The sequence below is a fragment of the Hippichthys cyanospilos genome, chromosome 9 (assembly GCF_059441005.1).
Source record: "Hippichthys cyanospilos isolate Australia breed blue-spotted pipefish chromosome 9, RoL_Hcya_1.0, whole genome shotgun sequence".
Lineage (NCBI taxonomy): Eukaryota > Metazoa > Chordata > Actinopteri > Syngnathiformes > Syngnathidae > Hippichthys > Hippichthys cyanospilos.
In genome coordinates this window covers 7,859,431-7,874,582 of record NC_142377.1, presented here as the reverse complement: position 1 = coordinate 7,874,582, position 15,152 = coordinate 7,859,431, and the positions used below count along the sequence as shown (strand labels likewise).

The window sequence follows — 15,152 nt, the reverse complement described above, 5'->3', positions numbered from 1 at the left end:
TTTATCGATAGTACGCCATGAGGACGATGTCCTTTGCTTCATCAACAGCTTGAGTCAACAGCCGCGGCATTAGCATACAATACATATTCATGCGAGCGCCTTGGCTACATCGCCACCTCGTCTGCACATTTCCCAGCCACTTTACAAAACGGCACTGAGAAATCCCACGCGGTCACTTATGAATTGATAGCACGGCGGCCGCAAAACAACATCAACAGGTCTCAAGGTCACCACTTTTAGATTGTCAACGGTTTTAATTTGCTTCTAAAAGAGATGACCGAGGGTGAAGAATACTGGACAAACTAGCATGCGAGCATACAAGTGGTTGTGATTTTTGCGAGTAATGCAGTGAGTATGCAGAAAAGGTCACGCACATCTGTGGGCGTGCATGGGCGTTTGTGCGTGTGCGTGTTGCCGTGGGGACCAGTAGACAGGTGGACTTAGCGGGAGCATCCTGCTACTTGAGTCCACAGGCATCTGAGTGAGAAAAGAGGCCAGTTGATGTGGGGGTTAGAGCTTCCATGGAAGAGTGCGTCGCGATAAATAATGAATGCTCTAAGAACATGTATCTCCCTGAGCTTCCTTCCGTCCCTTCTTCTCTCCATCCTCACATTTGTTCATGCATCCACCCATATCGCTGCTAACGGCACGGACCATTGAGCTGGCTCCAGCATGAATATTTCACCCTCAGGGGTCACTTCTCGCAGCCCCCCTTCACGATCATAACCACCAAAGCTTAGTGGTAAGTGGTGACACAAGCTTTTGACCCATAAAGATATTGACAAACCATGAAGCGTGGGTAGAGTTGCAGCTATTACATATTTTGGTGGGTGAATATCATCGTGAAAATTCGACTCAATAATCGCATGTTAAGATAAAAATAAAATACATTTTTGCGTGGTTAAAAAAAAATTATGAATACAGAAGACAATTTTTTTTTTTACTTTCTATAAGCATTCTATAAGCATTAGTGAGATTTTAGACAAATTTGGTTCATGCATCAAAGTGTTGCTAAAACCACAACAGCGATTTTTGTCAGCTAATTTGAGCAAGTCTGGTTCGCTTGCAAAGAATATGATAAGCGGGTTTCTATGGGAAAGGCAGCGGCTGCCATGATAATGGCGATCCGTGAAAGGATGGATGGTAAGTGGCTTTAAAAAAATAAACTGTCAAAGAGGTACAATATTTTGCAGACTGTTAGGCGCACCTTCAATTAATGGCCTATTTTATAACTGTTTTCCTATATAAGACACACCACATAATAAGCCTCAGCAGTGCCTGGGGTTGTGTTATGCATCCACTAGATGGAGCTGTGCATAAGGGAATGTCAACAAAACAATCAGATGAGTCAGTCAAACGTTGTTTAATAGACATCAGAAATTAAGATTTAAGAATGGGAGAAAATATCCCTCGATTACATTAAGACTGTTTAAATTAATGCCAAGACAAATCGAGAGTTTAAAAGAATATTATTATGATTCAATTCAATACCAAACTCACATTTTCTAACCAAACCTCAACCAAAAATCTTAAAATATATTGTTTTGTTGATTTAAAAACAGTATCTAGATTTATTTGATAAACTCTCATTTCCTTCTACGAAAACTCACAATTTTTGCGCCTTGTCCCCATATAAGTTGCTTCAAAATTGGAGCATCTATAGCATATTAAAATTTCAAACAGGCTGTTGTAAAAATTTTAATTGTAAAAGATGCACCTATAACTGAAATGTAGAGATAAAAGTTTACATTTACATGGCAATTAAGTTTTATTTCTTCGTCCCCCAAAAATGCAAACTTGCACTTATACGGCACACCGGATTAAAAGACGCACTGTCAGTTTTTGAGAGAATCGAAAGCTTATACGTGCGCCTTATGATGCGGAAAATAATTGTGTAAACAATTTAAAAGTATCCTTCTGGAGAAACCAGTAGTTTGCAGCCTTGACGTTATCTCCACATTTAAACAAGCACTCACTCTGCAACTTCACAGATTGTATTGGTCTTCGTAAACTGATTGTGACACAATGAATGCACCGTATTTTAAAAACAGCGCCCACGGAAACAAAGAGTCCACACCTAAGCGTTGAGAAACCACTCGAGCGCTTCACCCAAGTGATGCTCATCGTCACAAGTGCTGATAAATTCAGCGTCCAAAAGAAGCAAACTATGGTTGTTCTAAACACTTTCTAAAGCACAAATGGAGCAGAAAGAGTGTCAAGTACCAACTTGTGCTCTTGAATTCAGAGTCACAAAAGGCTAGGATAAAGCCAGCCCAATGATCTACAGAGTCCGGTCTGGTTTTCGCCCAATCAGCACTGCTACGAGGACAAATCTCACCAGATGAGAGTATTCATGTGTAAACTAGGGCAAAGCACCGGCACTGTACCTTCTACCCGCGAGACAAGTCCAAAAAGGGAAAAAGCGACCACCTACGGGCTCATACATATGTTCCTCTTTGTTTTCTGTCACACATACGCACAAATAGAATAACACACACCTGCTCCGGCAAGTCCGTCGCATCTAGTCTTGTCCGGTCTGTTCAGATCCAGTCGCCTGGCGTGAGGATCGTTTCCCGCCCCCCCCGCGCAGCCCCGGTGCAGATAGCTCACTGTTATAGACGCACTGACAAGTGAAAGGAGAGAGGCGTGGTCTCACACCAGATAAATACAAGAGGGAGGGAAAGAGGGAGGAGAGACTTTCTCTCAATTTACAATTCAATTTTGACTGGGGTTTTTTTCCGCCAGTGTTTCTCTCCTCCTACTTTCAACACATAGCATGTTGTCACTGTTAATTCTCCTGTTTTTTTCATCCTTTACCTTACCCGCAATTTTTTTTTCTTTTTATTATCCCTTGCGATGCTTAGTTTGGTTACGGTTTGTCGTCGGTAGCCGTGGCCATCTGTTGGTGCCCAAGAGCTTCACTTATTCACACTCTAAGAAAGGCAGAAAAACACAGAGGAGTGAGAAGAAATGGGAGGGAATGAGGGATCAATCTTCAGCGGGCAGGGGTGGGGAGGGACGGCTCGCATAGCCTGGCACACACACAAGATCCGTCAAGCTGGCACCTCGGAGGCCGGCAAGCGCCACAATGTTCCAGGCAACACTTGGGCTTGGGATCATAGGCACACAAATAGAAAAATGGGGGGAAAAAAACAGTTGCATCCATTTAGCCACAAGCATGTAAACTGCTTCCATGACTGACTTCACACGCCAAATCCGCAAAAACAATTTCCTCTTGACAAAAACAGCTAACACTGAGGAACAATTTTGAAAAAAAAGAAAATGTTATTATGTTTATGCAGTCACAATCTAGACTGTGGTGAGAGGTGCGTGCAGCTCAGGTCACACTACTATCAATACAGTATTTGCAAAGAGAAAGCTTGCATTAGAATTAGCGCTGGCTTTTCTCTTAAGCTCTAAAAACTTGTTCAAAGCTTCTCTTGAAGCTGAAGATCATAAATGGATATTAGAGTGGGAGCACATACAAAATTATTATTATTATTATTATGCAAAAATGTATCCCAAAACTGCACACTTGGTCATGGGTTTGACATTCAACGTATAGATATACATTATATTTTGAATAGGAAAAAAATATTTTAGAAATACTGGTGTAAACTTGAAATAATAGTGTGCACTTAAAAGAGTATAACTTGTATACTTATATACTGTAGCTTGCTGTATATAACTGCATATAATGTATATACTACACTGTAACTTGTTATATTGTAATGACTCCATCATGGTTATTTCTCAGCTCCTTCAATGTATTCTTTTTATTTACTGTCAATTTACCGGTACTTTCGATAAATTGGGGGCAGATCATGTGATTTTCAGCTCATTGGTATAATCTGGGAAAATTTGATTTTGGAATGTTCTTAATCTTTTACTGGGCACAGCGGCTGCTTTAGTTTGAACAAGCACAATGGTCGAAAGCGTGGTCAAAAACAGCCATCGCTTAAATTCTACCCCTAAATTTCTCTAAAATCTTAAAAATTATTGCCTGTTTAAGACTTAAAAATATTTTCTTATGCCAAAAATTCGGATGCGTCATTCCTGCTGATATCATATCGCATCTGTACTGGACAGTAGTCTAGGCTGCAACATTGTGATCCCGGGTGTAATCCTACCAAGTCAAAGATAGCAGAAAAGAAATGACAACCCAAACCCACGCAGAAGAGACGAGGTTTGCATCCTGTAACTGTGAGTCACAGCGAGGTGGGATCTTTTCCCCTTGTTTGATGCCAGGTATTTCTCCCGACTGCACGTGTCAGGTCCTAAGCCTGGCCACGGAAGGAGAGGCAAAGCAGAGGGCAGAGACATCAATCTCTGTCCTGCATGTCCGTCCCATGATGGATGCAACTGTTTATCCCTTTCTGCGGGTTATTTAGATGCAGTCACCGCCAGAGAGATTGGTGATGGACAACTCCTCGCCTCTCCCTTCTCACCCGGCAGAACAACATCACTCTAATCTATTATCTGAATTTTCAGCTATTTCTCCATGGAATTTTGAAGCAGGAGTAGAGAAAGATTAATTGTCCACCCCCTCTCTGTGTTTTCAATTACAAGACCCAAAATGAATCATTCAGCCTTCGGCGTGGCCAAATTTGATGTCAATGGGTGAGATTAAAACCATGCTGTTGTGAGAACAAGGATTTTTCGGATGATCTAAATGTGTTTTAAGTCAACGCATATAAGATGATGTTTGAGGCTCTGGGACTGCTTACATAAAGGAACTCTCCCCAAAATGTTGGATAGTAGAAAATGCCTAAGAGACAGCCATGTTTTTCCTGAGCGCTGCCGACATACCGACACAGTAGCCCGTTGACAATACTTAGGCACATGGATTATTCATGCTCTAACTCTCTTGCTCACTCTTGCGTGCTCTTCAGCTGACTTCTAATTGGGTTTAGCACAGACCAATGGTTGTTTTCCGAGTCGAACAAAAGGACATGAAAAAATAAACCTCAGGTGGAGCGCAAAAGAGTGATAAAAAGACGAGAAAGAAAAACAAAACAAAACTGTGATTTTTACAGACACGATCCAGGCCTTCGGGAGCAGGGGCAGGTCGTCAAAGAGTGAGTTACTTTGAAGGGGACAAAAAAGAAGGACCCGTTTACGCGAGGACGCTTGCGGGGAAAAATGCCAATCGATTCTATCACAAGTGCGTGTCATTTAAACTTTGACAACGTTTTGGAGGGTAAAAGAAGCAAAAATTTGGAACCACCTTGCAATGTGGAAAAGTTGAAAACGCTCTGCGGTTGCAGTCGAGGTCAAGCCTGTTTTGGGCTTTGTTTACTTACCAGTCTGAAGTGACTCGTAGAAGTTAACTCTGACTACGTCTGTCAAACTTTTTCACAGTTAATGGGGACAGAACTACTCCGAAGTGAAAAACCGTGATGTAGCGCCACCTTTCTTCCAATAATAATAATAATTATTATTATTTGTTCCACTACTCCTACTGGTATTACTGTTGTGATGGGTGGTAGTATTAGTCATAGCAGTAATAGTAGTGGAAGCAGCAGTAATATTAGTAGTAGTAGTGGTGGTGGTGCGTAAATGCCAGCTGCCACTGTTGGGGAGCATGTTTTCATTTTTCTTGGGTCACGATCTGAGTGAGCTATCGAAAAGCATTTGATAACAAAAAAGAGGCAGGTGCATACATAACCATTAATGATAGTGCAGTGTTCTATCCTGCTGTGATTGTGTCCTTGCCTGGGAGTGCGTGGTTATAAATGAATTTGCTCCTTGTTCCTGTGCCAGACTGATAAAATATTCCCTTGTCAGCCGGCTGCATGAGGAGGGGGGGTGCAGAAGCGGCAGACCCCTCATTTGTCCTGGATTGTACTCATCACGGTCTTTCTTACTGTTCCAATTATTCTTTGGGTTTGTTGATTCATGGCCGCAAGTGTTCGTTCTACTGTGAAACACCTCTTCTGTGTGTATGTGAAACATGATAATGATAATGGCAATTTAAGATGGGTAATTTGGGAAATGACTTGTATGAAAGGCAATTGTACCCTATACAGATGTTGGCATTAAGTGGATGTGAATTCACAGGCAAGGTGATAAGATTGATCACACACATTGTAGGTAACCCAAATAACCCCCCCCCCAAAAAAAAATAATAAAAATCTAATGAAGAACATAGCAACCCTATACCACACAATACTCACTGATACTAAAAGATGCTTAATCACTTCTTTTCAGTCTACTCCTGCCACAATTTGCTGCACGCAGATGTTCTGGTCACACAAGTAAATGCATTATTTGCCAAAAACAGCGTTTGTTTTGCCCTGGTACCTTCGTGTGTATTTTGTGTGTGTGTGTATTGTGCATCTCATTGCCTCCCATTACTTTCACCTGAGCTCAGCTTTGTACTCAAAAGCTCCCCAAGGTAAACAAAGTAGGTATATTGTACACATAAAAAAACAACATATTCCATCATAAATAATGGAGAATATTAGAACCCAGTGTGTGACTGCACTTAAGAACTATTATGTAAGCGGGAGCAGTTGGACCAAACTGTGACTGACAAATATCTTCGGGGTTTATCATTTCTAAAACCGTTTTCACCCGTTTCCTAAAGTGTGCGCAGCCAAAAGTTTTATCATTCTTAAATAACCCACAGCCCCTGCAAGATATTTTAACAACTATAGTCGAGCAAATACATTTGGTGAGAAAGGACAAGAACAAAGCTACAGACCCGAGGGAAGTTTTTTTTTTTTTTTATATATATCCTATTTCTTTTTTCACTTTTCCATCAAACGTGACATATGAAATTTATGGAAAACACCTGCAAAATTGTCTTAAGTGAGAATAATTACACCTCAAACATTCTATCAAGTCACAAGCTGCCAGCTTGAGGTGAAATGGATATTTTGAGAACATTAAATGCATTTACATTAGAGAGAGTTGTTCTCGAGAACAGAAGTTCTCAAATGGGGCTACAGATACTCCTAGGGGTATGTGAAGGCACTTCAGGGGGTACATACGATTTTACTAGAGTTTCTAAAGGCATCAGATGATACAATTTCAAATGAAAAATGAAGCACCGTATTATTAATTTGTGTTTATCGTGACATAGGATGCCTTTATTTTGCTAAGTTTTATGTGGATGCGCATTGTCATTAGGGACTCTGAATATTTTAAACAATATCAGTTAAAAATTTTATTTTGCAGTAAGTATTTAAAAAACTAGAAAATACCTTTTTGTGATATATAGGCCGCGCCGGACTATAAGCCGCTGGTTGTAAACAGATATTTACCCAGAAAGATGTTACATAGAAGTTGTTTACATTGTTGCCGTCATTTAAAACTTTTTTCAAATGGCCTGGTTACAGCAACATCATTCCTTCAATTCAGATTGAAAATGCCTGGATTTTTGGAATTAACAGCACCACACAAACACTCTGATTGTTAGGATACTGCACCAACACAACGGTAACATGACTGATGAGTAAAATAGCAGTTCAAACTCAAATCAATACGTTGATAGTGTCTTCTGTCTCCCCTTGTTTATAAGTAGACAGCCTGGTGGCTAATAAAAAACTGCAGATAAGCAGCACTGGAATATGAACTGCAGGGTTCAAAAAACGAGAATACAATAGTGGCTTATCGTCTGAAATTCACGATACTGTTGAGAAGCTGAAATTTAAGGATTTCTATCATTTAAGTTAAACAATGGCTCTGAACCAGGGTCCCCAACCTTTTTATCACCACGGACCGGTCAACACTTGCAATTTTTACCTTGGACGGAATATAAAGAAAGCTCACCATTAACACCAAACCAATGGGAGTGATCAGCATGCTTGAGTCTCGAAAATACTTGGAAGCTGCAGCCTCAAAATGTAATAAAATGTTCACAAATGACATTTATTAAATCAATCATATTACTGAATTACAAATGTTCTTCATTTTAGTACAAAACATTAATTAGATGCAACTGAGTACTTTTTAATACAAAACCTTTGCATATGCTAAGGGAAATACCGAGCACAAACGAAAATGCTATACAAGGCAGCACTATATAACACACTGGAGATAAGAACTAACATTAGCTAGCATGCTATCCACAAGTTGTTGGAAACGATCGTTATTTTTTTTTTTTTTTTAAACGATCGACAAACAAACTAATTGTGGGCCTATTATCATAGAGGACAACATTCTTACAAAGAAAGTACAACTTACAGCCACCCGTGGGCCAGATTTCACAGAGAGACAGAACAACGTGTGTTTCACCAACAGTGACTGCTCTCAACTGAAGCCGCACCATCCTTCCTCACTACAAAATGTGATATCAACAGCAGCCAGAGGCGGCACCAAAAAACAAAGATCAAGCCAAACAAAGCACAAAAAAAATGAACGGTTAAATGATAAACTAAATCAGTTCCAAAATATCATTATTTCGGGACTGGTCCATGCGGCCCGGTCCCCGTTGATCCATGGACTGGTACTAGGCTGTAGACTTAGTGAAAAGATTTACCAGCAAACAAGAAAGCAAGACCTATCGAAATAAATCAAACATTCACTCACTCACTTCAGTTAAAGTATGCAGAGGTGCACACAAACCTTTGGATTTATATTCATCAAGTCCACAGCAGGTTGACATACATTGAAGAACGGGTTGCAGACTGTTGGATCCACAGATCAAAAAGCCCCCCCCCCGCGCTCCCAATCAAGTTGCCTTTTTCCCCCGAGAGGACTGAGATCTCAAGGAACGGGAAGGCGCTATGGGCCAAAAGCCAGCATATCTCCAATTAACTCAACCCCCTTTGACGACTTATTTGCATGCGTAATGTACAGCTCTCAGTGTCACGTCTGCCAAACATATTAATAAGAAGCGCTTGTGGGTTTGTCTAACAAGGCACCCCAGTGTTTTCAGCACAAATACATTTGTAATCAGTTTAAAGCGTCGTGAGCACGGCAACGCACGGAAGAAAAACCTCTGGGACGAACAATTTCACAGTACGACTACATGAATGCTTGTCTGCATTTGTTGGCTAATATGCAGGCATGTTTTCGTCTCCGTTGACGTCATAGCATCTGCCTCCATCTCTGTCAGGATCTTGTATGTCAACTAAGTCAATTGGTTAACCACAAAAATGGTCACTTAAAAAAAAAAAACACGTTTTACCAGTAATAAACTGTGTTCAGATCATCATGCACTCACCAGACACTTCATTAAATACATATCCCAAACATTATCATTTACAGTATAGATTTTGAAATGGTCCTCTGGCATAAGTTCACTTTTTTGTGTAGCTTAGCTAGTGTACAGCACCCTGTTGCGAATAGGAATGTGCCGACAACCGAGCTGGCGAAATGCAATCAATAGAAACAATGGCAGAAAACGGTACATTTCCTTTTCAAACTAAAAACAAATTAATTGAAACATGAAGAAATGTATTGCTCAATCCCGTTGCAGTGATTCATTTGGAAAAAGATTCTATGCCTTTATTTTGTTAAGTTTTACATGGATGCACATTGTCATTAACGACGCAATTTTCCAGCGGAAGAATGAAATACAACAGACAATAGTTACATGATTCAGCTTGTGAAGTTGCGGACTAAAAATACACCTTGGCACTACAGAGGTAGTTCCAAAGTTTATTCAATCAGACGAAGATGGCACAGCACTCTGTTTTATGTGTTTTTTTTTTCATCCAAAGGAATGAGGTAATTAATGGAAACGAATTAGCCTCTGGCTAGGAAGTATGGCTGTGTGCATGTTGTCTCGACAAATACATTCTTAGAGCTATTATAAGTTTGCTTTAATAAACCTGCAAAACCAAAAACATGTTTGAATGTATTTTTATTTTTTTAAACTCTATATAGTTTCCATTCTAAGGAACCCGGGTACACTTTTTCAATTATGAAGGTCATCCCAGGTGAAAGGGCCAAATTCAAAAACATTGTCCGCATGGAGAAGCTGGATTGGATCTTCATGAAATTTTCAAGACGATTTATCAAGACTAGCCTTACTGTTCATTTTACATAAAAACATTCCGTAGCGGTTCCAAGTGCACTTGAACGCAAAATTGCAATCTTTCAAGTCAGTTGCGAGACTGAAGGCCCTGAATTGGAAATGCAAAGACTTTAAACAAATATGTAAATTAGCAAGCAGTCATGCTTGGCGCTCTCAATAATTAATGGCTTGTTTGTACCAGAAGTGGACCTTTCTTCTTTTTCGCGTCACTACGTGCATCTGCAAGCCAACATTGGGTGGCATGCAACAAGGAGCTGACGGGCTTGAAGCCAAAACAATGACATCGCCATTGAACAAACATCACGGCTGCAGGGAGCTCCTGTGTTTATTTCTGTAATCCTGCATGCCAAATTCCTTAGAAGACAAAAGCAAAACATGAAGCTGTTTAATGAGACGTTGAGGACTCTGAGCATATGCAGATGTTTTTTTTTTGTTTTTTTTTTACCAGCCTCAGCAGAGTGACACTTAAAGCTCACTAAAAAACATGGCAGCTTTTTATAAAGTGCCTCTCCTTATTTCTAGCCACCGGCCGTGTCTGAACGGCTGCCCCGAAGCCGCCCTGTAAGCAGACTAACGACAAGTGGGAGGATGAAATAACTCCTTCCCGGGAGAGGGAGCAAGATGATGAATTGTGTAAAATCTCAGTCGGCGATGCATTTTAAAGACGTCACGGCGCAGGGCAGGAAAAAAAAAAAAAAAAAGCTGATGCTGACAGAGCACAGGACGGCTTATTAAAGTCTGTCTCTCTGTCCGGCAATGTGACAAGTGGCCCCTTAATGAGCTGTCTGAAGTCAAACAAGAGAAATACCAACACAATAAATTACCAGGCTCATCGCTTCCTGTTTTGCCCGCGCTCAGATACGGCCGGCTAATCTCTCTATCGGCTGAGGCGCCATCCAGAATGAGATTCTGTCAAAATGGCACGGTACCATCTTCGGGTTCATTTGCATAACTTGCACTCAATGTCTCCAGTCAGACTGGTGGCATGTTTTTTTTGTTTTTTTTCCTGCAGTTAATTACATTCTGGAATTAGTTTTCCCAAACGGAAGAAAAAAAAATGCTAGATGGTTGCTCTTTTATTCTCATTTGGAAGTGACAAGATAAAATTGTGTATGAGGGTAATTGCATAGCAGCGTTGGAATTACAACTGGAAGTGAAAGAACTTATTCTTGTAATACTCTGGTCCAATTTTGGCCTGTTTAGCATGCAGGCGCTGAACTGTTCCCTCTGACACGGCAAACCTCATTAAGATAGAGCAAACTCATTCACTCAAGAATGAAAGTTAATTCCCCATACTTTTTTTTTTTTTTTTTTACCCTCTCAGAGATATAGAGACAAACCTAAATTGGGTCTTTGGGGACCAGCATGCATGAAGGTAAAGCCCCCTCCTCCAACTTTCATCATCACGCTTTTACTGTGAATTAAACTGAAGGGCACACCCTTAAAGCTCCTTTTGAACTGACGCTGTCAGAATGAGCAGGGTTCCTACGCTAATTTTGGCACTAGTTGTAACGGCGCTAACACATTTTCCCGTTGGTCATACCGCACAGGATTTGGTCGCACACTTTTTCGCGGAGCTATAGCATGACCGTAAATGCTGTTGTTCGGTCGTCTCAATTTGCATAGCGTAGTTTCAGACGTCGTAAAGACTTGAGAGTGGCTCAAGATATGATTTTAGCAAAATATTTTACTGTAAAAACAACGGTCTACAACTAGCAGCAGCTGGCAAAACAGCTGTTATGTCATATAGATTTTAAAGAGGACATTGACAAAAAGTTTTGCTTTGACTACAGGGGATAGGTTAACAAAAAATAAGTTCAGATGTGTGATGAAAATAAAATGACTGCATACATGCTCTGAATATTAATCTTGTTCAATGTTTTAACCCCTAGCTAGCCGCTACGCTATCACTGCTGCTGCAAAGGCCTACTTCAAAATAAAAGCCTAGTAAGGTTATCACAGTGACGTCCATGCATTTGGTGTATTATTGTATTATTTGGTGTGTTTAGTTTCAAGATGGCCTTTGCAACATGCTGTTGGCATATGACGTGATGGCATTGCGACACAGATCAAAGACAATCCGTTGCGCGGTTAATTAAAACATGGATGAAATTTTTACTTGCGACCGCCTTAGATTTGTCCGCATCTGCGGGTGAATCGGTCGCTGATGAGCGCAAGCCTGAACCGTCAGAGGGATGGACATCAAAAGAGATCACAATCGCGTATCTATTCTTGCTCACAAATCACATACAGTATGACCTTTGGATAAATACTAGGAGGATGCCGGACGAGACAAAAGGGAGTCAGGGCCCGCGACGGGCAGACGTCCATGAACCCGGCACGCAGCATGGGATGTGACATTTAGCAAGCACGGCAAAATGTCATGTCAATTAATCAGGAACGCCGACACCGGCTGTATCAATACTCGGCTGCCTCACGCGTCGTCTTTCAGCCTTCACGCACACCTCATCTGTGTCTGTGAAAGAGCACTCTCAAGATGAAGTGATGTGGTTTGGACCTACCCTTAATAATATTTCTTGCTTCTTCAGCTTGGACCCACACAGAGAAATGGAATGGATCCATCACTTACACAATCACAGAGTACAGCCCCGGGAGATGGCGTACATTTTCCACTGCAGGGAGTTGCAAATTGCTTTTGAATAACCGCAGTCTAATTGACGGGAAAAGAATGCGCTGTCATAAACTGTCATCAACATATTTTTCACTTTGTACGTGCTCTGTGCCATTTTTCGGATGCTTTTTTTTCTCTCTCTCTCCCTGGCGCGATGACTATGTTTTAAACTGTTTCTGTGAGCTACGCGGCTCTCCCTTGGGGGACTGAAACACTGAACAATTGGCTCATTAGAAGTAAAAACACATCAAAACTGTACACAATGCGGCTGGAAGCCCTTCGGAGGAACGACAAAGTCAGGGAGAGAGGAGCACAGATGGATGGATACGAGACACCGGAGGCTAGTCGGCGTGGGAGGAGGAGACATAGGCAAGCGGAAGAGCGGCAACCTCAGCTCCAACATTGAGTATTTCTCAAGTATATTGCTTGTGAGTTCACTTAATGGTTCGCTTTTTGACACGCATGGGTATAAAGCTGTATTTACACCCCAATCCAAAGATATTGGAACAGCGAGGCCAATTCCTTTACTTTTCCTGTAAACTAAAAACATTTGGAATTTGCCACCTGGAAGAACCCGTGCTGTAGATGGAGACGTTGTCTATATAAGAAATAACTATAAGAATGATTGGAAATTGGGCCTGAATGTTAAATCGGCCGATGGTGACCTTTCAAACATCGGTCGATATTTGCTAATTAGTTTAACGAGTTATCTTTTTGTTCTCTAACCCTGTATTCTGGTAACACAGGTGTCACTAATATATATCTAGAGCATAACTGTGTATCCTTAAATACATACCACAAAATTTGTTGATAAGATCATTCTATGGAAAAGGCAGATCTTCATTTTTACAACCAATGCTTTAGTGAGCAATGCCGAGAAGTTGTGTGTGGAATTGACCTGGATGTCACTACTTTCCAAAAAATGTATTCAAAAAAAGAAATCCAGCATAAACATAGTGCAAAATAAATTAAACATCAGGCCAAAACCTCCTGAGTCACATTTTCATATTTTTTCATAAATCTGTCCACACGCTAGGGTTACTTTTCCAAAATAAAGTGCTGAAAATGGCTTGCACTTTTTCTTGAAGCAATGCTAATGGCTGAACACAAACACATTCAACTGCAAGTAACATAACAACACATGGTGTTAATGTCCTTATAAAATCATTATTTTACTATTTATATTTTAAATACATTAAGGAGCCAGTTAACCTCTAATTTGTGTTTTTTTTTTTTTTCACAGTCTGAGAAAACCCATTAATGCAGTCCAAATTGTAAATGTGAAACTGCAAACGTCTTCACGTGAATGAGACTATTTGACACACACTAGGTGAACACTCATCTCTCTAACCTTGATTATGCATGCCAGCTCAGTCACTCTAAAGTGATGCCTCTTGTCAAGTGGTTGCCTGGAGCTAAAAAAAAAAAAAAAAAAAAGTGAATGATTGAATGACCTTGAGTGACAGGCGCAAGCTGTGCTACATTACAGCAATGCCTACCACCTGCAGCAGCAAACGTTTGGCTTCAGCATGTACACAGAGTATTGTTTTGATACTGTATGTTATTTTGGATGTCCATCCATCCATTGTACTAACGAGGATGCGTCAATAACATCTGACTTAGAGGGAGAGCTAGGATAAACAATTCACTGTACTCCAATGGCAGGGCACATAGCAATACAATCATTTATGATCAAACTCACATCTCTCACTTTGTCTTCAATGAACCTAAGGTGCATATCTTGTTTTGGAATCTGGGATGGAGACGGGAGTTAAACGCACGCAGGCATGTGAGGAGCATGCCAACTCCACGTAAAAAGAGCAGAACCCCAGAATGCAAGAAAGTAAGGTCTCCGATTATCAATCGTGCTGTCTTATTTTGGATGCGTCTACAAGATAACATCAGTGATGTTCATCAGTAAAACACTATATGACTGCAAGCACTGTAAAAAAAAAAAAAAAATAGCTAAAACTTTGCTCATGGCCACTCTTCAACAGAGTATCGACATTCATAAAAAAGCTCAATTCATGTAGAATACTATAGTATTGTAGTAGTACCCAATATTGCAGCCTGTGAGTGTAGTTTAGCTTAAGTGTTGTATCACTCGAATCGCCGTATTACGCTGAGGTATTTTTTTAATTACTTTGAATTAGGTGACTATTTAAGTTAGCAAGTTAGTTAGCGTCTTCTGTTTACCGACATATGTGACGTCATATCCGTCAACGGTGGAGAGTTGGCTTGCAGCGCCCTCTGCTGCTTGTTAACAAAACGGGGCGAGATCGTTTTCACGTGATTTGCTAACGAGAATAACGCAAATACACGAGTTTAAACCTTTAGAATTCACATAAAAGCAACTTTTAATTCCGTGGTGTTCTGCAGCGTTTATGAAATTGGGGTTCTTTTTCCTTGCAATCTGAATGCCTTCTATCATGTAAACGCAACGCCGTTTATTAGAACACGCTATGAATATTTTAATGAATAGAAAGAAAAAAAACTAATCTTATTTATTATATTGTTAAAATAGTGAGTACA

The 15,152-nt window shown here is 40.5% G+C and overlaps 1 protein-coding gene across 3 annotated transcripts in view; it reads right to left on the bottom strand.

The window, feature by feature from the left end:
- sulf2a (sulfatase 2a) overlaps positions 1–14,810 on the bottom strand; it is a 59,502-nt gene extending 44,692 nt beyond the window's left edge. For 2 of the 3 annotated variants that reach the window (XM_088423589.1, XM_088423591.1), the window contains exon 1: positions 2,499–2,611. The gene's annotated coding sequence lies outside the window, so the exon portion shown is untranslated. Of the gene's footprint in view, positions 1–2,498; positions 2,612–13,971; positions 14,036–14,677 lie in introns of those variants that run through there. The other variant, XM_088423590.1, reaches the window with a different exon arrangement.
- Between the last annotated feature and the right edge of the window lie 342 nt (positions 14,811–15,152).